The sequence below is a fragment of the Lemur catta genome, chromosome 13 (genome assembly GCF_020740605.2).
Source record: "Lemur catta isolate mLemCat1 chromosome 13, mLemCat1.pri, whole genome shotgun sequence".
Lineage (NCBI taxonomy): Eukaryota > Metazoa > Chordata > Mammalia > Primates > Lemuridae > Lemur > Lemur catta.
The window spans coordinates 19,519,887-19,543,701 of record NC_059140.1 but is presented as its reverse complement, the minus strand read 5'-3'; positions in this window follow the sequence as shown (position 1 = coordinate 19,543,701).

Here is a 23,815-nt window from a genome sequence, read left to right as displayed (position 1 = left end):
GATGTTGACTTGGTCCTGTGTGGCAGCTTCACTGGCCTGCAGAAGCCCTTAGTTAGATTTTTGGTGTCATAAGTCAAAACACACAGAAGTACTTTTGAGGAAGCTAGCTTGACAAGCCCTATTCTCAGCTGGATCTATATTTCCGGGTCAACTTCCAGAGAGTGGAAAAATACTTATAATATCGGGAAAACTTTGGAAAAATGTTCACGAACCGGTAAATTTCATTTGGACATATTCAGTATTTAAATATAATTTTTATAATACAAAGTCTCATGAGATTGTATAAAAAAATTGTGACAGGTTTTGAAATTTAGCAGGTGTCTTGATCTGCTCATCCATCTGTGTTATCTCTGCCCGTATTTGCCTAGGACTAAGATTCTTTACAAAACTGTGGAGATGAAAGTTAACTTTTAGAAAAGTGACAATAAAGCAGATAAAAATTTCTTTTCATAGAAACGCAAACTGTGTTTGGTGGAATGCAATTGATTCTTGTCCTTGTGAATATTGCCAGTTTTGCATTATTTGTAAATTCATTTCAGCACTCCTTTATTTCACTAAATATATATCTGGTTTCTTAAATTTCAGTGTTGTGAGTTCTTTTTTCTGGATTCAAGTCTTATGTCATATATATGATTTGCAGATATTCTTTTCTAATCTGTGGCTTGTCATTTCATTTTCTTGATATTTGAAGTGCAAATATTTTAATTTTGGTGAAGTCCATTTTATTATTTAGCTGGTGTCTGAAAACTCTTTGCCGAACCCAAAGTCATGAAGATTTTATACTGTTTTCCTTTAAAAGTTTTGTAATTTTAGTTCTTACATGTAGGTCTATGATCCATTGTGAGTTCATTTTTGTATATGGTACCATGTAGCATGGATATTTAATTGTCTCAGCACAGTTGTTGAAAAGACTATCCTTGAATTGGCATGGCACCTTTGTCAAAAATCAATTGACCACAGATGTAAGGGTCTATTTCTGGACTCTTATTTCTGTTCCATTGATCTATCTGCATATCCTTACCCCAGATATATTTTTGTGTTAGTTTTTAGCCAGGATAGCATTGTTACCAATTAGTAACTGTTTCTAAGATTTGTGACACTATCCATCCTGAATAGAATAGGCACTAAGATCTTCTGTATTTTTGTTTTCTTTTTTAATAGCAAAAAGAAAGCCCTTTAAGCCTTCCTCCCTCATGTATTCAGTCTCTCTAACATTTTCTTAATTTCCCGTTAAACGTGAACATACATAACATTTTAAAAGAAAAAAAAAGATTTCTTTTTTTCTTTTGAATGTTATACCATTAAAAAACATTCTGATTCAGGTTCTGTGCAACGACAAGGGATGGATTTAGCAGCTGGAGGCTGCCTGGGCCAGTTTAAACATCCAATATCCTGGGAGGTCTTAGGTGATTGAGGATTAAGATTCAAACCTCTTGACCTTTTTATTGAGATAAAAATCTATTGTTAGATTAAAAAAATGTTCATACCTTTTTTCATCATGCTTATATTTCTCCCCCAGTTTTGAGTAATTCCTTTAAGGCAAATTCCCAGATTTTAGAATACCAAATCCAAGGAAGATAAACATTTCATTATATATATCAAAGTGATAAGAATGAGCATTTCTTTTTCTGGCTCAAGTGAGTCAGCATACAGGATATATTATAAAAAGTAAAGAGATATCTATGGTAAATTGATAAAAACATAAAGCAATTGATATTATACATATTAACTGCATTATAGGCAAAAATGTACTATATGGTCATAAGGTAATGAAATCGATGTAACAAACAATTTTAGTGTCTTGATAACTTATTTTCACATTGCTTTCTAGACCACCACACATTGTTTTAAGTGGAAAGAATTTTAGTTGATAACCGTAAGGCTTGCTGTTATCTTATCCACTTCATGTAATTGTCCTTTTCATTAATTCATTCAACTAATATTCATTGAGTGGAGACTGTATTTTGGGTACCACTCGGGAGGCTGGGAATGCAGATGTAAATACAACCAAGACTGTACTCATGGAACTATCAATAACATCCTAGCAGGGAAGACATAATAGTAACAATTACATCTAAAATAGTGACAATGGCTATGATGATATACAAATCAAGGTAAGCCACAGAACATGATGCAGTAGAGGTTGCAGGTGGATACTTTAGAGAAGGTTGCCAGGAAAGGTCTTTCAAAGGAGGATGTAAGTGGAGATTTAGACGAATTGAGGGTGGGTGAATATTTGAGAGAAGAAGAATATTGTGGTTAGAGGAAGCAAGTAATTGGATATCAGTTTACAGAGATTTTCCAGGGGGCGGTGGATCATGTATGTCTTTCGAGGTCATGGTCAAGAGTGTGAATTTTATTCTAAGATTGATAGAAAACCACAGAGGACTTGGTGGGCTAGAGAGTGACATCATCTTGTTTGTGCTTTTAGGAGTTTCTCTGAGAACTTTGTGTCATTTTATCTGAAGGTGGACAAGAGTGGAAGCAAGTAGTCTGGTTAGGAGGCTACTTCATGGCCTGGGTGAGAGAGGTTGGTATCTTGGACAAGGATGGTAGGGGTAGAAGTGATAAGAAAAGGCTGGGTTTTGCTTAGACCTTGTCTTTGCTCTCAGGCTGCTATAACAGAAATACCACGGACTGGGTGGCTTAGAAACAGCAGAAATTTATTTCTCACAGTTCTGGAGGCCGGGATGTCCAAGATCAAAGCACTGGCAGATTCTGTCTGGTGAGGGCCCACTTCCTCATAGACAGCTTTCTTCTCACTTTAACCTCACATGGTGGAGGGGCAGAAGGGTTCTCTCTCAGTCTCTTTTATGAAGGCACTAATCTCACTCATGAGGGCTTGTCCCCATGACCTAATCATCTCCCAAAGGCCCCCACCTTCTTTCTAATCCTATTCAACATATGAATTTGGGGGGAACAAACATTCAGACCATAGCAGATCCTGAAGGTAGAGCCAACAGGATTTGCTGGGGAATTGGATATGGGGGGTGAGGATAAAATAGTAGGTTTTTGACCTGAGCAACTATGGGGATGTTGGCACTTTACTGAGATATGGAAGATGGAGAAGCATATTTGGAGGCAATAGTGAAAAGGTCAGGAACTCTGTTTTGAACATGTGAAGTCTGAGAGCCTGATCATCTGCTGATGAGAAAAATCAAGTCCAATAATGTTTTCAGGAGGAGTCAATGTTTTATCTACAGAACTTTTGAGGAATTACTCAATGGCAGAATTCTATTCTCAACAAATTGTTTATCCTGGATAAACCCAAAATGTAGTTTATCCTATTTTAAAAGCTAGTACACATTTTATCCTCTTAAATTATAGGTTCATTTGTTTATTGGACATGGCTTTTGTTGACTTTTCCTCAGGCTTTGATTTTGTAGGTTTTGGTTTTAGACTAAACTGCATGAACTGCATAAATATAAACCTATAGTCATAGTTAAAGAGGCTAAGAAATCCTGCCTGACAAAAATGCAAACATTTTTTAAGTGTGTTAAAAAAGAATGCATTCTAGTGCCTTTTAAATTAGTTTCTTAAAGAGCATATGTTGATTTTTTAAGATTTTAAAAATTATGGTAAGATACACATGACATAATATTTATCATTTTAACCATTCATGAGTGTACAATTCAGCAACATTAAATAGATTCACATTATTGTATAAACAACACCACTGTCTATATCCAAAATTTTTTGTCATCCTTAACCAAGGATGTAGCCATTAAACAATCTCTCTTTCCCCCTTCCCCAGGCCCTCGTAACCTTTATTCTACTTTCATTTCATTTTATTGTTTTTAAAAATTTGTTTATAACTGACCCATAATAATTGTACATGTTTATCAAGTACAGTATGAGGTATCAATACACGTACACATGGTATAATGATCAAAATCAGGGTAGTTAGCATGTCAATTACCTCAAACCTTTATCATTTCTTTGTGGTGATAACTTTCCAGATCCTCTTTTCTAGCTTTCTTGAAATGTATAACACGTTGTGATTAGCTGTAGTCGCTCTACTGTGTACTAGAACACCAGAACGTACTCTTCCTATCTAACTGCCATTTTGTACCTGCTGACCAACCTGTCCCCATTATTCCCTCCTCCATGCCCTCCCCAGCCTCTGGTGGCCTCTATTCTACTCTCTACTTCTATGGGATCAATGTTTTTAGATTCCACATGAGTAAGATCATGTGGTATTTGTCTCTCTGTGTTTGGTTTATTTCACTTAATATAATGCCTTCCAGGTTCATTTATGTTGCCACAAATGACAGGATTTCATTCTTTTTTAATAGCTGAATAGTATTGCATTGTGTACATACACCACATTCACCACATTTGCTGTATCCATTCATCCATTGATGGACACTTAATGTTGATTCCATCTCTTGGCTATTGTGAATAGTGCTGCAATAAACATGGGAGTGCAGATAGCTTTCCAGGATACAATTTCAGTTCCTTTGAATATATACCCATTAGTGGAATTGCTGGATCATATGGTATTTCTGTTTCCAATTTTTTGAGGAATGATCATACTGTTTTCCATAATGGCTGTACTAATTTACATTCCCACCAACAGTGTACAGGAATTCACCTTTTTCTACATCCTTGCCAGCATTTGTTATTTTTTGGTTTTTTGATAATATGATAATATGAGCATATACTAGCTTTGAGTAAGTTGGATAACTTCTATTCTCTTTTAGAAGACAGAAAGCCTTGCATAATGTTAAGCTTTTGTTATCTTAAACTGAGAGTGCCCTGAAAAGATAGATAATTGCCAGAAGGGCTACAGAGCAATATTCTGAAACCAAAGTGACTATTTTGGGTACATAGTCCCCAATACTTAATTAGTCCTGAAAAAAAAAATGTAACAAATCTTTCATCCACTAAAATGTTCACTTTATAGCTAGCTTAATTTAGAAAAGTGAACAATATTGCTTCTAAGGAGGGTGTAATGTTGTTCTTTGAGTAAAATAAGTTATATTTACATCCCCTTTTAAAGTTTACCAAACTGAAATGTTGTGAGCATGAGCAGAGGAGTAGAACTCTGAGTTCTTGGATGTTCATCTGTTTTTATGATTCACAAAAATACTTTAGGGGAACTCTTGGTCCTGCCTGCAGCTATCCCTCCACTCATCTTCTCCGTGAGGAGCAATGGTTTTCTCGTCAAGCATGAATACTCGCTAAGCTCCACAGTTTTCAGAAGAGCTGTCAACTCTACCCCCAGCATGATTGTTAAGGCACATAGGTTTGTGGCTAATGAACAACACAGACAGACTATCTTGATATGGTTGTCATGCAATGTTTTAAAAATTCAGTTGAGAGGATTTTTGAAGAATGTGTAGTCTAGCTGTACCTTCTGATAATCTAAACTCCACCAGCTTAAGCAGCGAGCTGGATGTCCAAACCTCCTACTACTGAGTTTCTGCAGAAATGCTTCACTGTAATTTTGGCATGATAACTTCAGCCCATATTGATGGCCAATATGAAAGACAGCCATTTGAAACTTACAATTATGTCAACTGTAAGGACATAGTTGAAAATCCTGTTTAATATAGCATAAAACCTTTTCCATGTCCCCAATGTTTTCTCCAGCTCCCCACAGCCAAAATTGTTCCCTAATTTCTCAGGAGATGGAACAGATCCCCAGGCTACAACCTGCCTTCATCCAAATCTGTAGTTCTTCAATTCTATTAATTAAAAAATTATTTTTCCTCAGAGATTCTCTCTTCTGTTATTTATTAACGTGGATTTTCCCTCCCATTTTGCTGCTGTACTTTGCCAGGGGTGGGGGTGCCGGTAAAGGGATACTTTGTTTCTTTTCTTTACTTGTAAGATTCATCAAAGAATATATTGTATTATATCAGTTATCATTAAACATGTCTTGGCTAAACTGGTAAATTAAACTGTTTCTTTTTTGTTATTGTTAATGTTTTAATTTTCATTTCTTTGATTAATTACTGAGGTTAATTTTTTTCAAATATTTATAAATGGTTATTTATATGTCCTCATTTGTGAATGTCATGATTGTGGGCCATTTATCTACTGGGATCTTAATGTCTTAACACATTACACAACCTTGTCATATGTCAAGGTCATTATTTTTGGTGTGACATAATTATATATATTTTTCACTTTGTTGCTTATTATCTGACAGTCTTATATTTTGAGAAGTAGAAGGTTTGTATTTTCATGCATTTTCATGCAGTCAAATCTATTTATCTTTTTCCTTTGTGATTTCTTCCATTGCTTTAATGCTAGTTATCTTTTCATGCAATCTTTAAAAAATTTAGTCCTTGAGGGTTTGGACATGGTGGCATAACTTTTACTTGGCTTGTTCTATAAAAAGGCATAGTAAAATGTTTAAGGCACAAAAATGCCCAATAAATATTTGTTGATATATTGATAAATTATACTTGATAAATCTATGGAGTTCACATTTCCCTCAAAGTTACACTGCAGATTTCTAACAGAAATACATAACATTCATTTACATCAGCATTTCCTTTTGGACACTTACAGAGAATTTAAATAAAGTCATGCTTTTGGACAACATTAGTAGAAAGCTGCTGCCTTATCAATATTCTTGGTTGGATAAAGGGAGAACTCTTTATCGTATCTTTCAATATGCCTGGCTTACCCAAAATCACATTTCACTTGTGTCGAGGCTCTAGAGTCCAGCTTTACCACGTGAAGAATCTGGCAGAGAAATAGGAAAGGATTAAACTGTAACATGATTTCACATCTAGTGAATATATTTCTATCAATTTTTTTGTGCATGACGATGAGATTGTTGAGCTGGTTAGTATTGCATTTGAGATCCCAGAAGACTAACTCCCGGAGAGGAGAGAAATACTAATGTTAGATGGAAGATTCAAGTCTTAACAAAATTGTGATTCACTAAGGGAGTCAGGGTGGGAAGGAACCAATCGCTAAGGAGACAGCAGTAGAGAAGGGAAAAAATGTATTTTGCAATGAAAAACAATCACAGTATTGTTCTTTTTCCTCACTTCAGTATACTAGCTAAATGCAAAGAAATGGCAGTTTTACAGAAATTAGGGTCGCTGCTTCTGGCCCTTTCTTAATAAAGCATGCAGGCAGTGTAAGCTAACATATTTATTTTGATAAATATAAATACATGGCAAAATCATTATGTCATCTTCCCTAGTCATCATAACCTCTACATTTGAGAAGTGACTCTGTTACAAACCTGGAGAAGTTCTTATGGCACCCCTCTTGCCCTTGGCTTCTCATTGACATATGACCCTGCACCTCCTATCAGTTCCCTCACTTCTCCGCTCTCGGCCAATGCCACAGGGCAAAAGGGCATCCCAGGCGCAGTCTGTCAACCCCAGTGGTGCTAGTTCCCTTAGGTGCCCTACTTCATGAATTAGGTCGTTACACTTTTCCTAGTTTTTGAATGACTTCTTGCTTCCAGGGGCCACCCTAACTGGGATTTGGCGTTTGGTTTTCCTCTGTGGTCTCAGAGATACTCTGCTGACTCCCTCTCACTTGAGTCTCAGCAACCAACCTGCCAGAGAAGAGAGGCAGGGTTTCCTGAACACCTTATGGTTGTCTTGGGCCTCAGAGACAGCACCACGGGGCAGCCTCTGTTCTTACAGTGTCCTGTAGCTCTGACTCCCATCTGCCGTTGGGGGTTGGCTGCACACTGTTCAAGGGCAAAGGAGATATTCTGGTTTGTCCTCATGGGTCAGTTGCCCCTACACCTTGCTCTAGTGTCCAGACTATGGTAGCCATGGGCAGCGGCAGCAAGCTGGACAAGACAGTTCATAACAAAGGGAGGCACCTTTCCTATAGCTCTGCGTTTCCAGTTTGTGTGTCTGGTCAAGCAGCCCAAACTACTAGGTGGATACCTTTCCAGAGATGGCCTCTTTACTGAGCTGTGTCTCCTTCAAAACTCATGTCCACCTGGAACCTGTGGATATGGTCCTGTTTGGAAATAGGGTCTTTGCAGATGTAGTCAAGTTAAGGTGAAGTCATACTGGCTTCTGATGAGGACTAAGTCCAATATGACAGGTGTCCTTATACGAAGAGGGGAATTTGGGCACAGAGACACACACAATCAGAGATTGGAAGTGGGGCATCTGTGAGCCAACGAACACCAAGGATTGCTGGCAACACCAGAAACTGGAAGAGGCAGGGAAATATTCTCCCTTAGAGCATCCGGAGGGGGCATGGCCACGCTGACTTCTAGCCTCTGGAACTGTGAAGAATAAATTTCTGTGGTTTAAAGCCACTCAGTTCATGGTAATTTGTGTAACAGGAAATTAATGGAGATTCCCTCAGCAGATGTTCTTCTGGAAAAATATGATTATTCAGTTCAACTGCAGATAACGTGGTCGGCACAAATGGCTCCAGCGGCACACAGGCAGCCCCCAGGGAGGGGCACGATGCTCGCATGGCCTGCTGTGGGAGGCGAGTGATTGTGATCTATTCAATTACTGTGGCCCATTTCAAGCCATTGGATATTTATGGCCATGCGGGATTCTGTTGGCCTCATATTAGGGCAAATTCGGCGTATTGCCTCGTAAACCACCTGCATCCAACTTAAGGGCCTATCATGAAGAAATCTGATTTTGTAAGCACCTCTGGAATATTGTTAATCTGGGTTTTATCTCTGACCTACTCTTTCCTACTTATAGTTGAATACTAGTTTATTTCTTTATTTTCCATCTGTGTTTTTTCCTTCTCTTTCCTCACATCCTAGGACAGAGCTGGCCTCCGTTTGTGTTTTCCTGCCCAGAATAATTTTGTGGCAGGGTAGAAAGCAGAAGTTACCTACAGAACTTCCTGGTGTTTTGCTTCCAAAGGCCAAAGTCCCAAGGGCAGGGAACGGCTTGTAGAAAGCAGCAGGGTGGCTTGGAGGAAAGAGGACCAGAGAAGAATTTTCCCCAGACTGAAAGAAGTTCCCTGAAGCTGCTGGGTGAGTGGGGTGAGAAGAGCAGCGGGGATGTTCACGATTCTTCTGAGCAGCCTCCTAAGAGGAAAGCTGCCTGGTGCATCCCGACAGGGAGGACTCAGAAACAACCTCCTCAAACACGTCCTTGCCCCACCCCAGCCCAGGAGCTAAAGAGAATTATGGAGAATTATGCAGAAATGCAGGGAGCATCTCAGCTATAACAGTATGGTAGATGGCCAGAGACTTCTTACCATGTTGGCACTGAGCCCCCGCAGAGCCTTTTATTGATGGGGAGACCATGAGAATGACTGAGGTTTCCTGCTAGTATAGAAGAAAGTAGTCTCACAATTGCAACTAAAGTGATTTATAAAAAATAAAGAGATGTGGCATTTTTTTTGCACATTTGAGTTTGTGGAATGAGATTCATACCCCCAATTTTATTCTACTGGAAACTGACGCTAAGAGGCACACTTTGCAGTGTCCACCAGTCACGGCAGATCCATTCCCCGAGTCGCCACCTCCAGAGACGGCGTCATCAGGCTTCCAGCGGCAGACTCTGGTGGTCTCCTGCTGTTGCAGGGCACTCTCCGAGGCCTCCCCCCTGCCACCACCCACAAACCAACGGCCAAAAAAACATGCAAAATGCGTACTTGTCAAAAATCTACTCTGTTTATGCCTTTTAAACCACCTACCTGTCTACCACAAAATGACATTTTTAGCTGCGCCTCTCTACCTAGAATGCTGCTTTGGTCTTATACCCCACTCCTCTTCTCCACTTCACACTATTGACATTCTGGAAGGCAGCTAGTACCTGGGTGAAATACACGTGTCTTAGAAGGATCCTGAGGTCCATAAAAGAAAGGCCCAAAATACAAAGTGGGCCAGGTCATCAGATTGTGTCTGGTTCTCCTCTCAGTACAACTCCACCTGCCTAGGCCAGAAGTGTTAGAATATTCTCTGATATTCTTCAACGTGAGGGAGGTGAATATCCCTGTTGACTTGAGATCCCGATTGCTCTTCTTGTTGTTAACTCTACCTTGCTTTACCTGACGCACCAAGACCTTGTCATCTGCCTTGACTTTGGCGATTGGCTTGATGAGAAAGGGAACGAGTGAGTGTCACAGAAGGCATTGGACTCCCAGTAAGGCAGCAGGGGCAGTCCAGCAGGAAGAATGCCTCTCATTGAAGGGATTAGGAGTCCCTCGAGCCTGTCCCCAAGTGGTTTACAGAAAGCCAATTGCTGTGCAATTGTGGAGTGGGATAGGGTGGTGGTGACATTTGAACCAACACCTGCTAATGACAACTTCTCTTACTCCAGTCTTCATTGAAGATGGTACACAAAAACAATTTCTTTTTATGTCCTAAACGCATGATTGCTGGTATTACCATTTTGAAACCAATTCATTCATTCATTTATCACAAATATTTCACCTTTTACATATCAGGCACTTTTTTAGGCCATGAGGAAGCATTAGTAAAAAATACAAATGTTGTCTTAATCCCTTCCTTATGTATTTGACATATTTGAACAATTTCTTACTTTCTGAGGCCACTTATCCAGATTTGTTCTTTCCTTTCACCTCTGTGGAGACAGGGCCAGCTTCTGAGACCCCGTCGTGGGCAAGATCCCTAGGTCTTCTGTAGGTTCCAGAGGAAATGCTTGGCAAGGTCCTAAAGCACACTTGGATAATTAGTACTTGAATGCATTCACGAGGCATGGTTTTTGCTATAGTTTGGGAGTGAATCTAGGGCTGAAATTGTGCTACGTAATTTATTTTTCTGGAGAAGAATGCTTCAGAGAAGACAAGGACTTACAGAAGGATCCTCTCTGAACAGCTAACAAAGGCTTCCTTCTCTTGACGCCCGAGAGCCAAAAACATTAATTCTGTTCTTCTCAGCACGGCTGCTGCCTTAGCACTTAGATGATTTATGTACAAGCCTTTTGTTGTTTCTCATAATATCATAGAACTTCAAGCCCAAAAAAGAAAAAGGGAAAGAATAACAAAGACACTTCTTGGTGAGACAGCGAGAACACCCGGCCTCTCTCCTCAACCTTCACCCCAAATGAGATTTTTCTTTTTTTAATAAAGGGTATGTACTTTCCCAGTCTTTCAACAGAAAAAAAATATGAGTGTTCCCTTGGGTACACTTTCTGTTAGGAAAGCAAATAACTGAAGGAGGCCTCTGATTCGAGAAAAGATTTTGTAAATATTTCCCAGAAAGACCTGCTTTACTGAGGTGAGGAGAGAGAACGAAAATGTGACATTGTCAGGGGAAGGTAAGCACAATCTGTGGAGTGTTCTCCCAGAAACGTCTGCCTCCTCTCAGCCCGAGTCTGGCAGCTCTTCTCTGCCGTGCAGAATGGAGATCCCTAAATACCACTTGAGATAGTTGATGGGCTTTTCTATGCCTCTTTTCCATCATCCCCAGGATCTAAGACCTGCCTGATAAGTACATTTTACTTTCACTCAACAATTATTTATTGAGCAACTACTGTGTTAGAGCTTAGTGCATTTGTGAATTTCCAAGGCAAGGCTTTTTTTATCGTTATGGTTTATGGACAGATATAAAGTGAATGTCAAAATAATGCAGATGTTTAAAACCAAATTACCAGATTTGAGAGAAGAGGGTTGTTGCATATCAAATGGACACTTTGTTCAACAGCCCGCCAAAAGCCTTGGGTGAAGTATATGAATAGACGTAAGTGCTGATATACACTGAAGAAATAACATTGCATTGAATGTAGACAAAACAATTGATCATGGAATAGACTCAATATTTTCCAAAAGAGTCAGTTATAAGTGCACAGTGGTCAACATCTCTCTAGTAGATTCCATGGTTGACGTTTTCTAATGCATCTGCTATGAGGTGTGTGAAATGCTTGTAAGGTCATGAGGGCATCATGACCATGGAATTTGTGGGTGGCCACATGGGGGGAATCTACTTTAAGACATGGGTCAAGACCAAGTTTAAATATTGCCTAAGAAGTCATTTGTTGATTTGTTCATATTCATTCTTAGGTTGTCTGAGATTGTCCTCATAAGGAGAAGTTATGGAGTTAGAGATCCTGGATATTAAGAGGATGCATGTCACTGGCAGCATTTCTGGGCCTTGAGAGCATCTGAGATTGTATGAGGGACATTTACTTAGCTTTCTCTGTCCACTGTGGACTGGTCTTAGAAGACCTTGGGTCTAAAGGCCTCCGATCCAGTGGGATTCATTCTTCCTTCCCTTGCTAATGCTGACTGAAGTTGCCAACCCACAGAAAGTCTGGAAGGGGCAGAGCTAGGTGAAGAATTTGGGTGTGGATTCTCATTTATACTTCCTTACTTATCTCTGTTCTTAGAGATGAGCTGCAGAATGACAGGAAGCATCTTGTCTCTTCATGTTTCCTTACAACATGATGAGCTAAGGAGATCCTTGCTGTGTGAGTCATGAAGGCCAATGCTCTTTAGTCAAAAAGATGATAACTTGATAAGCAGGCAACTTATTGTTCAATTTGGACTTCCTGTTTCATATTTATGATCATGTGAGCAAATTTAATCAACTAGCTTTCTTTCTTAAGAATGAATGTGTAATATTAAGTGCCTATGAGATAAAACGTGTAGGAAGCAACTTAAGTGAGGGGTTCAGAATCTATGGGGCAAAACCCAGGACACTTCCCTCTCCCCCTTCCTGCCACTGCCCTGCCCAGGGCCTCTTGAGAGGGACGAGGAAAGGATAGAATGGTATTGTCGGTGGCAAGTGGCCAAAGCACAAGTGAACTGATTGATGCAAAAGACCGGTGTCAGCAACTGCTTTACAACAAGGAAACACCCCATACAATTGAAGGTCTTCATTGAAATTCCAGAGTTTTAAAGTCCATTCCTGTATTGCAGCACTTCTGTAACCTGCATGAAAATGACACATGGTTATATAAAAAGAGAGAGATGGGTGTGGTGGAAAAAAACTCGAGATTAGGAAACAGAAAACCCAAGTCTCAATCCCACTTTTGCCATTTACTGAGTGTGTGTTGTTGGGGAGGTCACATCACCTTCGTGAGCCCATTTTCTCTCTGTGAAGTGAAGATAATAACATCCACTTCACAGGACTTTTGTAAGCCTCAAATATGTGTGCAGCACGGTGTAAAATAGAATGTCCTCAAAATCTTAGATATTCTTATTCTCTCTCTCAACAATAACAACGACAATGGTAAAACCTGATCAGGAGCATCTTTGAGACAGTTTTGTCTTATTGAAAAATAGAAGTATCTTTTCTCTTAGGCTGCTATTTCATTTAGACCAAACATAAACACCAACGCTCACTTCTTGAGAAGTTTAATCTCCTCAACTTGTCAGCCTTGTGCAAAGCTTTGGATATTGAAGTCACACTGGCTGTGTGTAGTCAGCACAGCATCAGGGTTTCAAGGCAGCTGTAGTATAACCACAAACATTCACCTTGATCAGGTCCAGACAAAAGATGCATGTGAAAACCAGTATAAGTAAGATGTAGGAGTTAAGAAAGATCCCTAGTTTTGGAGCTGATATATGTCCAACATGATGTCAAGAATCTGCTGTGTGAAAGCAAGTCCCAGAACTGCCCACATGCACGTGTAATCCAGAGTATCTCTGCCTGGTTTGGATAAATCCCTGTGTGGTTGGCATCAGTCTTCAGTTCAGGGAAATTGGAGGATATGTTGTTTCCAACAATTGGGTTTCATGACCTCAGTCTTGATGCAGCAACCTAGTTTAAGAACAAGAAACATTTTCAGTGTCATTAGATGCCCCCACCCTATTTCATTCTTGGTAGGGCCACCCTGGCCCCCTCAGCTATTGGCTGAGATTCATTTTTTAGTGGAAATTATATTAAAAATAAGATAAATAAGGAAGGTCCCATTTTTTCCCATGTATTCTAGGTCTTGGCACATGTACTATATATGGATCTGACAGATTTCAAGGTCAGTATAAAAATATATTTTCACATCCCTGGATTCAGTTTGGATAACCCTGGTAAAAAAAAAAATCACTAGAAGCCTAAGAACCAAGATTAATCCTTTAAAAATACCAGTGTATCTCTTACTTGGATGATTTGTCCATCAGTTTTCTATCTTTTTTACTCCCGTAGAATAATCTATCAATAAGAACATACCACGGTCTTAGAAGTGGGTTAAAGTAAAATATTTCGCATTTAACATAAGATGCCCAACTAAATAATTTAATAACTCTCTTCTTTTAACATATGGAGCTAATTGTTCATCTCCTTGAGAGAAAGTTTGTTTGCTTTTTTAGCTGGCTTTCTGTCTTTGGTCTCAGCATTTCTGTCATCAGCTGCCCCCCACCCCCACTACTAAGCAGAAACCCTAGCTATGGTATTCAACAAAGAAGTGGCAAGCCTCCAAGAAATATATTTCCTGCAAATACACAGCCGAGAACATTAAAAATTGGGTAGGTCTGGTTTATGTTTGGTTCACCTCTAAATGTCTCATATAAAACTTCTCAATTGAGCAGACCAGTGATAATTCAGAAAAGTCACTCAAGAACCCTGGGGTTACTGTTCCAACCTTCACCACTTCAGCCTTGTCTTAGGTGATGGCTTAGGGTTTGCTGCCACAGTACATATCAAAGAATGGGGACCAGGTTGAAGACAGTTTGCCCTGTCTTGAATCATCTGGTGAAAGCTCAGGAGGATTTGCTCCAAGCTAAGTAAAAACTCCTCCATTTCAGCACCTCGTTTGGATGGTATGAGAACCAGATGGGTTTGCACCCACTGCCTGACTGCTACTGTCTGATGTAGACAATTGCAATTCTGCACATCTGTGCCGTGACACCAGGGAATGCCACGGCCCTTCCTTTTGCTCAGTAGACCACGCTAGACCTTTTTCTAATTCATGCAAGAACGAAAATCCGTCATTCAAAAGGCACCTTGTCCTAACCATTTGTAAATTAATTTGTTAATGAAACATTACATCAGGTTAGCACTTTACAGTTTACAAAGTGCTTTCATTTCCTCATTTAATCCTTAAAATAACCTTGTGAAATAGGCAGGGCTGTTGAAAGAAGCTAAACAGGGGAGGAGAAAATCCAATGTGCTACTATTCCTGCCTTAAATGTTCAGTGTTAACTTATATACGGACTAACATTGAATTATAGCTAAGTATAATATATGTATGTGCCCCTGGAACACGTTTCCTCCTAAGGGGATTATCCTTCTCTGTACATAATTTATGGGGCACTGGATTCTCAGACATTTCCAGTGACATACCCGTAAAGGTATAGAAGAATGACTTTTTGCCCTGAGAGTGGGAGTTAGGGGTGAGTGTTTAGAAGAAGAGTTTAAATTGCAGATTACAACACAATGAAATCTTAAAATATTGTGTTAATTTTGAAAAATATCTACAGGTTTAAGTTTGCCACCCAATTCTGAGCAAAACTGGAATACTAGGAACATATGCTGATTTATATGCAACTGTGCATCCCAGTTTGAGAAACTTAGATTATTTAGCACATCATAATTGCTCAAACAAAAATAATTTCCTTTGTTCTTTTCCACATCCCACAAGTGCCCAGTGCTAACAATATTAGAGTAGTATTGGGATAGATTTTTCCTTAGGTTGTTTGGGTTTTCATCTAGCCTTTTTGGTTAAGGTGACCATGCTGACAAGTGGCTGTTGCAGCGATGGTGGGCTGGCGTCTCCACGGAGGAAAAGTGGACTCTGCAGGCTCTGATGATCTGGATGCAGTTTTTGTGAGTCAGGGGCCTGAGCTAGGCCTCCCTCTCAGCTCCTCACATGCGAATATGGTATCGATGCAGCTCTGCTGGCAATCCCATAGCCCACAGAATCAAGCCCAAATTCCTTTACAAGGAAAACAAGGAAAGCCCTTCTTCACCTGGCCCTGCCCTGTGTGTCTCTGTTCATCTTTGGCCACTCACACTTTTCTCTTCTCCAGGAGGTGGAGAATGTCTCATGTCTCTGCATGTTTGCCAATTTGCACATGCTATTCTCTCAACACTCTTTTTTCGCCCTGCTAACAAGAATGGCAAACTGCTCCTCATCCTTCGAGTATTATTTCAAGCATGACTTCTTCCTATTAATTGCCTCCTGACCCCCCAGAGCAGACTGAGGGTGCCCTTCCCTTGTGCCCCACTATACTTGTATGACCCACCATGGTATCAACCATCATATTTTTATTGCTTGTCTGTATGTCTCCTGAGTAGGCTATAAAATATTTGAAAGCAGGAGCCATCTGTCATGGTGCCTGGCCCAGAGCAAGCACTCGAGTGATTGTGGAGGGAATGAAGGATGGACCACAGGACTCTGCTGCAGTCATTTTAAAGTGGCTCTTGTAGCTGTCATCCCAAAACAGCAGTAAAGAAAGAAAATATGCCTTTCCTTTGCTTTCGTCTCTTTGTTATAAGATATATTATTTCAAAAATTATACTTTTGAATATAGCATTCTTAAAAAGTGCTTTGGCTGTACTTTTTGGGCTTACTAGAAGCAGTATTTTGATGAAATGCCAACAGGGATGTCATATAAGGATAGAGGATGTTCAATGGCTTTAAAACTCACTAAGTTACAACAAATCATAATATGCCCTTAAGTTATCAATTAAGTGGCCTAATTGATATTAGGATTTATAGGTTAAGATAGAGCAGGAGAGATAGAGTTGTAGCAGATATAGTGTCACATAAATGATATGGGCTATTTTACCCAGATTATTACTTCACTTTGTTGTTGTTGTTAAGGATGGAGTCTTTGTAACAAAGTAACTACTTTTTCTCAAATTCTGAGATATGTTAGAAATTCAATGACTTGTTACAGGCTTGAGTGTGTGATTACAGCATCACAACCAAGAAAGCAGGATAATTAGAAGGTCAGAGCTGTGGACGGAGGACAGGAGCCTGAGTCTATAACTATTCTCTGTAGTTATTAATGTAGATAGAGGATGTTTCAGCTCTTGTTACATGAAGCTCTAAAGTTAGGATTTTTATCAGTCATGCTTATCAGATGAGCTTCTTCAATCTTGTTCTTTTTCTTCCTCTCTCTTCTCTTTCTTAGATTATGGATTAGGTTAAATACCATTTAGGAGATTATTGAGAAAACCTAATGATCTAAGGTAAGCAAAATACCTGGAATCAAATTAAAGAAGGCATTTAATTTATGTGTTCAGAAATGACATTTAATAACACATGTATGTTCACATTTTCGTTTCTTATTACTTAGCAGCCAATTACATGGGAAATTAGCTTGAGATTATATTCTTATGGTCAGAGAGTATACTCTTATAATCCTACTTGATGTATGGAGATTCATCCATAATCAAATCCCTTATGACCATAGCCACTGTGTATACAGTATATACCTAAGGCATGTGAATGGAACTATATCCTCCAGGCAGATAATTTAGATCCTTGTTATTAAGAAGAATTATAATGTATGTGGTGTTAAAATCCCCCTCCCTCTTTTTATGTTTTTGATTAATAGAAGCATTTTTCTTAATAATGCTGTATGGCATCGAGCCTCCAAAAGTGGTCCTTAATGAACTATGTCTTAGGACATTCACATCTTTGTGTAGTCTCCTCCCACATTATGTCTGGGCTGGTTTGTGGCTCCTGTTACCCACAGAATGCAACAGGAGTGACCCTGTGCCAGTTCTGGGCCTAGCTTTTAAGAGACAGGAAGCCTCTGCTTCCTTCCTCTTGGAATAGTCACTTTTCGGGACCCCTGAGCTACTATGTAAGAAGGCTGGCTATCTTGCTGAAGAAAACATGTGGAGAGGCCTGAGCCATTAAGGAGAGGGAGAGGGGCTGTCTCTCAGCTTCCCGGTTGAGCTTCCAGATGACACTAACCCCAGGAAATATCTGATTGCAATCTCATGAAAACCTCCAACAGAGGACTTTCCTGGTTGATTCACTGAATTGTGAGAGGTAGCAAGTGATTATTGATGTTTAAAGATACTAGGTATTGGGATGATTGGTTACATAGCAATAGATAACAAAAATAGTATTGAAATATCAAGAATGGATCTCAAAATCTTTAGTCTGAAATATGCTTTAGAAAATAATTGGTCTTAGTTTCCCACAGAGCTCAAATTGCTGTTGGACAGGCTGAGGCTATTGGAGGCTTGGTTCAATCCTGATTTAAGGTGGGCCTTCTGTTGAAAAGAGCCAATAGCTTATTCCCAAGGGGCCCAAGAACCCCAAGATGACCCATGTAGTTCAGACATAAAAGATGCTTTCAGGGACTCCCCTACCCTGTTCTGCCCAACAGATTGGCTTTGAAAATCAAAATCCTTTCTGACGCTGTTTCGTGTTCCCCAGCCCTCATACTTGCAACCAAATCCTTCTTATCTTGTTCTAATATTCATAGTCTCCATCTCTGTCAGAAATAAAAGGATGAAAGGAAGGAAGGGTAAAATATACCAAAATTATGATTTTGTATAATGATTGAACCTGCAAAGACCTAGGGCTGGCTCCCTGGATGAGAAAGAAATAAAGGAAAAAGGAAAAGCATAATTAAGGTGAATTAGCTCTTTCTTAAATCTAAGATCTTTTCTCATTTCTTACAATTTTGGTAATGCTGTATACTTAGAAAGCTCTTTGTGATTTTCGAAGCCTTTTTCACTTATAGTAGATCTTTTGATTCTATGACAACCCTGTAAAGTAAGCAGGGCATTGTTCCTCCTAGTTTAGAGACTGGGTTTAAAGATTATTTTAATTTCATAGATATGTTACATGGTCATGAACATTCTATTTGCATATTAATTGTAGAATAGTTATATATGGTCACCTGGGTTGATTTTTTTTTTCCTTCAGGCTACTTTCAAGATACAATTTGATCAATGTTATTGATCCATACTATTTTAAGGCCTGTAAAATTTGTTGAAGTTTTCATTCATCATTTATTCTTCATTTTTATTTATTTATTTTTCGTCTTCTCTAAAAGTGGAAGCCCATGTTTCAGTAAAATTTTATGGGGAGCCCCAATATGTAAAAGTGATACTAGTGGAGCTACTCTGGTTCAGTTGGGGGATGGAGGGAGTAGTTGGAGCCAGCTTCCTTTGGCTTGTCCCTTAGTTTCTTCTTCATCATTCTGCAGCAATCCCTGGGGGAAGCTTCGTAGAACAAGAGTCATAGTAATCCCTGCATTTTGATTCAATCCGAAACTTGGGGAACCAAATATGCTTTATTTGCCTTAAGGTTTCTTCCAGCAAACACCACTCATGTCTAATCCAACTTCGCTCTTCCTTTTGTCTCTATGGATTTTCTGTTTGCTTGAGCTTCTACCGATGTCACTTGAGATTCTTGTGGGCTCACTCGTGGCATAAGATGACATCTTTGATCAGGATGCATACATCCGTTTATCCATCCATTGACCTGTCCAACCATCCATTCTTCCATTCACCCACCAGTCACCCACCTGTCCATCTTTCCATTCATATATCCTCCATCCGTCCACTTACCTCCCATGCATCCATCCATTCATCCATTTTCTATTCACTCACCTTTGTCAGAGGTAAAACAAATGGAGGATAAGATATAAGATTATGGTATATAACTGTTTATCCATCTATCTATCCATTCATCCATTTATGCACCCAGTAAATAACCCAAAGAGTCTGCCCTCATAAAGCCTAAACATCAAGAATAAATTATGACTCTCGTTGGTTTATGAAGTCATAAACAGGCATCATTACTTCACTGTGTAGAATTATGCACATGATAGAAACACTTTCATGTTTTTAAAAGTAGATTAATCATAGTGCTATTTCTACTTTCCAGAGCTTCTGTGAGAATTCAAGAGATAAAACAACAGTATTGCTTAGAGTTCTCTGAAGAAACACGCCAGTGGAACAAAGAGTACCACAGCTAATGCGCTCAGTTACTTATAATTACGGCCTTAAAGCAAAAACCAAAGCTGATAATTCAAGTCCATAGTACTAAACTCCATAGCTATCCTCCAGAGAGGAAGAAATGGAAGCAGAGTTGTGCCAAAAATGATTTATTCTGGTTAAAAAAAAAAAAAAGAAAATTATTTTTGGCTGTGGTAGTTTTTCTCTGTCTGTCCTTAAGAATGAGGATAGTTGGCCATTATTGGTTGACAGGAAGAAACTGAAGCAAGCTGCAGAATTTACAAGTTGCTTTTTAAAATAAATTTTACAGCACAGGGAATTGGAGTAGTTTGTCTACTACTCAGGGCCACTGTTGAAACTTGGATACTTATAAATGCTGGGAAAAGGTGAGGAAATGAAGTAGTTTTTTAGGCTCGGATTCAGGAAAGAAAGCGGCCCAGACTCTGGATGTAATGTCTGATAGGAAGCAGCGTATTCCCCTGCTACTTGTGGAAATGCCACTTGATAATGAGTTCTGACCCAATTTCTTTTCCTCTTTGCAGCATAATAATTTCAATCACTGGGGACACATTCTGATGCTTAAAAAATTGTTCTCCTAGATTAAACAAAAATAGCCTCCTTTATTTGACCTAATCTTAAACAGCAGCCCATTGTCACAGTGTACTTTACTTAAGATGACACACATAGTGGTCACAACTGGCAAAATACGACAACCTGAAGGCCAGATGTCTTGTAGGGTTTTCCTGGGACTTTTTCCTGTATATGTTACATGATCATGAAAATTCAATTTGCGTATCATATGTGGAACATTTGTATATGTTCATCTTGGTTCTTTTTCCCATCAGGTTATTTTCAAGTTAGAATGTGATCAATGCTATTGATCAATGCTATTCTAAGGCCTGACTGAAATTTGTTGAGGTTTCCATTCATTCATTTCTCTCTCCTTTTTTCCTTTTTCTTTTTTCCTTTTTCAAATAGCAGAAGGGGAAATAGGGCAGAAACACTGAGCATTTACACAGTAAGAACAGCTAAAAATCTTTACTGATCTGTATTTTTTATAAGCTACTTTTCAGAATGCACAATGAGATTCCAATTTGTGTGAGGGCTGCAAGGTCAAATTTCAAAAACAGTCTGCAGTTTTAATTTGGATTCAATTGGAAGAAAGAGTTTGAAATGACAAAAAAAAAATTACAAATGGGAAATGTTATCAGAACCAGTGGAATATAGTGGAAAATGGTTGTATCTGAAGCCAGGTGAGTGTTCAATTCTGGTGCTAACTCTTATTACCTTTGCAAGTAGTCTAGTGTCAACCTTCTGAGCCTCCTTTTCCTTATCTGTAAAATAAGAGTGGTAATTAAATGGGCCAGAAAGACTACAGAAACCTTCCTCAGTTTAAAGACAGATAAGGATGGCGAATCAGATTGCTTTCACATTGGATTATCAGCCAAAAAGAAAAGCAAAGAATATATACCATATTCAGGACACAAAAAAATAGAACTAGATCTCTGATGCTGTGTCCTTATGCCCCAGTGAGGCCCACAAAAATCTGAGGTCTCGCCTCCTGCACAGAATGAGGAATCCCCCTTTACTTAGGCTAGCATTATGAGGGGTCACTTCCAGAGAAAAATTTTTGCCCTGATTCTCTAGCTTTTTTCTGGACTGTTTCTCAACTGCTTTTGTATTTCCTCTTCTACCTGCCTAGGAGATGTTGGAGTTGCCTAGAGCTCTAGCACCCTTCTGCCCCCACCCTCTCTGTGAGATCTTTGGATGATCTCACACCATTTGACAACCTTAGTGTTCCCATGGCTTCTACTCCCATCACACACACACAAAATACTCACGTTTATCTCTAGCCTATACCTCTAGCCTTGGCGCCCTAATGGAGACCTCTACGCTAATAGCCCATAGGAAACTTGGATTTATTTAGTTCAAACTCAAACCCAGTCCTCCTCAAATATATTTTATTTTAGCAAATGAAACCTTCATTGCCTTATTTTCGGAAGTCAGAAGTTTGGAAATCACCCTCGATTTCTCACTGCTTCTGTTTTTGTTCAGGATTATCTCTGTTTCCTTACTAGCTGGTACTCAAATGCATCCTATAATTCTGCCAAAGTGACTTTTTCTAATATTCAAATTAAATTACATGATTTCTTTGTTCAAAATGCTACTATGACTCTGTCTTACCTAAGGATAAAGTCCAGATTTCTTGCAGGACACATCAGACCCTCCATGGGTAGACTGCAGCCTCCTCTCCTGTCATTGTTCCCTGAGACCTCTGTGTGCAACAAATTGCTCCCTCCTTGGCAAATGAGTCCCAGTTCCTAGAACTCAACATTTCCTCTCTCATTTATGATACTTTTACATTTTTTCCTGTTCTTTCTGACTTAAATTCTCTTACCCCTTTTCTCACTACGGCAAACTTCTTCTCAGCTTCAAAACTCAACTCAGGATCATTTTCTGGGGGAAGCTCTTCTAGATACCACTTGGCTGGACTTCCTGATTTCCTACAACACTCTCAAAATACTCCTTTCAAAGCACCTGTCCCACTGTCCTGTAAATGCTTGTTAATTTTTCTATCTCCCTTACCAGGCCTTACGTGAGCTCCTTGACAGCAGAGGCTCTTTCATCGATACATCCCTAGCCCCAGGCATAACGCCTGGCACGCAGTAGAAGCTAATAGTGCCTTTTTTGAAAGTGAACGTATTTAATAAAATTAAATGTATACTGTAAAATAAAAGTGAGACTTTTCACACCTTGTTGTTTTGCCACTGTGTCACTATTAACATTTTGTTTGTGATAAGGTCGTGTACCCAAACACATTGAAACTCTGTGTGAGAATTATAGATTGTGATTCTTCACATCTCCTTGTGTGTTAGTCCAAGTTCTCTACAGAAACAGAACCAATATGACATATATATAAATAAATAAAGATATTTATTATGAGAATTGACTTATATGATTATGGAGGCTTAGATGTCCCATGATCTGCCAGCTGTAAGGTGAAGAACCAGGAAAGCTGGTGGTGTAATTTAGTCCAAATCTGTAGTCCAAGTCTGAAGACCTGAGAACCGGGGGGCCTGATGGTGAAAGTCCCAAATAAGTCCAAAGGCTTGAGAACCAGGAGCGTTGATGTCTGAGGGCACGAGGAGATGGATGTCCCAGCTTAAACAGACAGTGACTTTGTCCTTCCTCTGAGTTTTTGTTCTATTCCGGCCCTCAACAGATTGGATGATGCCTGCCCACATTGGTTGAATCACTCTACTGATTCAAATGTTAATCTCTTTCAGAAACACCCCCACAGACATACATGGAAATAGTGTTTTGCCAGCTACCTGGGCACCTCTTAGCCAGGTCAAGTTGACACATAAAATGAACTAACCATCACACTTTGTTATGAGCAAAGCAGGCTCTCAATTTTTCTTTTTGATAAATGAATGAATGTTAGATGGCCGAGAAGGAAGCAAACAGACAAAATCATGAGCTTACAAAGCCTCAATGGGCTGTTGTCAGTTTCCTTTCTCATTGCTACAGCAAGTGAGGCTGTGTTAAAATGAATTTTGCCTCCATTTATTGCCCAGCTCATCTGCTGATGCTGCAGTAGTAGTTGGAGTATCTGGGGGGACTAAAAGGTAGACAACAACTGTAGGAGAAGGAGAAACAAAAGTACAGGCTAGTAGAGGCTTTGGTTAACCCAGCATCAGTTATAAAGAAAACATTCAGAGCAATATCATTTCAACAGAGGTAGTTGAGCAGAGATGAAGGTAGATGGGTCTTCTCGAGGTGTGTTCATTAGGCTTTCCTAGGCTCAGTTTGAGCCAGCCGTCAAGAGGGCTGTGCAGGAAAGAGAAAAGGCAGCCTGTTGGCAGGACCCTGCAGGAAGCTGCTGGAGCCATTACCCAGAACACAGACAACATAGATAATTCACACCGTAGGAACTGTTTTCATAGATCTTTTCAAACACAATTAGGTGAATCTGAAATAGAATTTTAAGACCTCACAACACCTTGACATCAGAAAACCATGAATAAATAAAATTATAAAATCAAAACACAATTCTAAGGGATT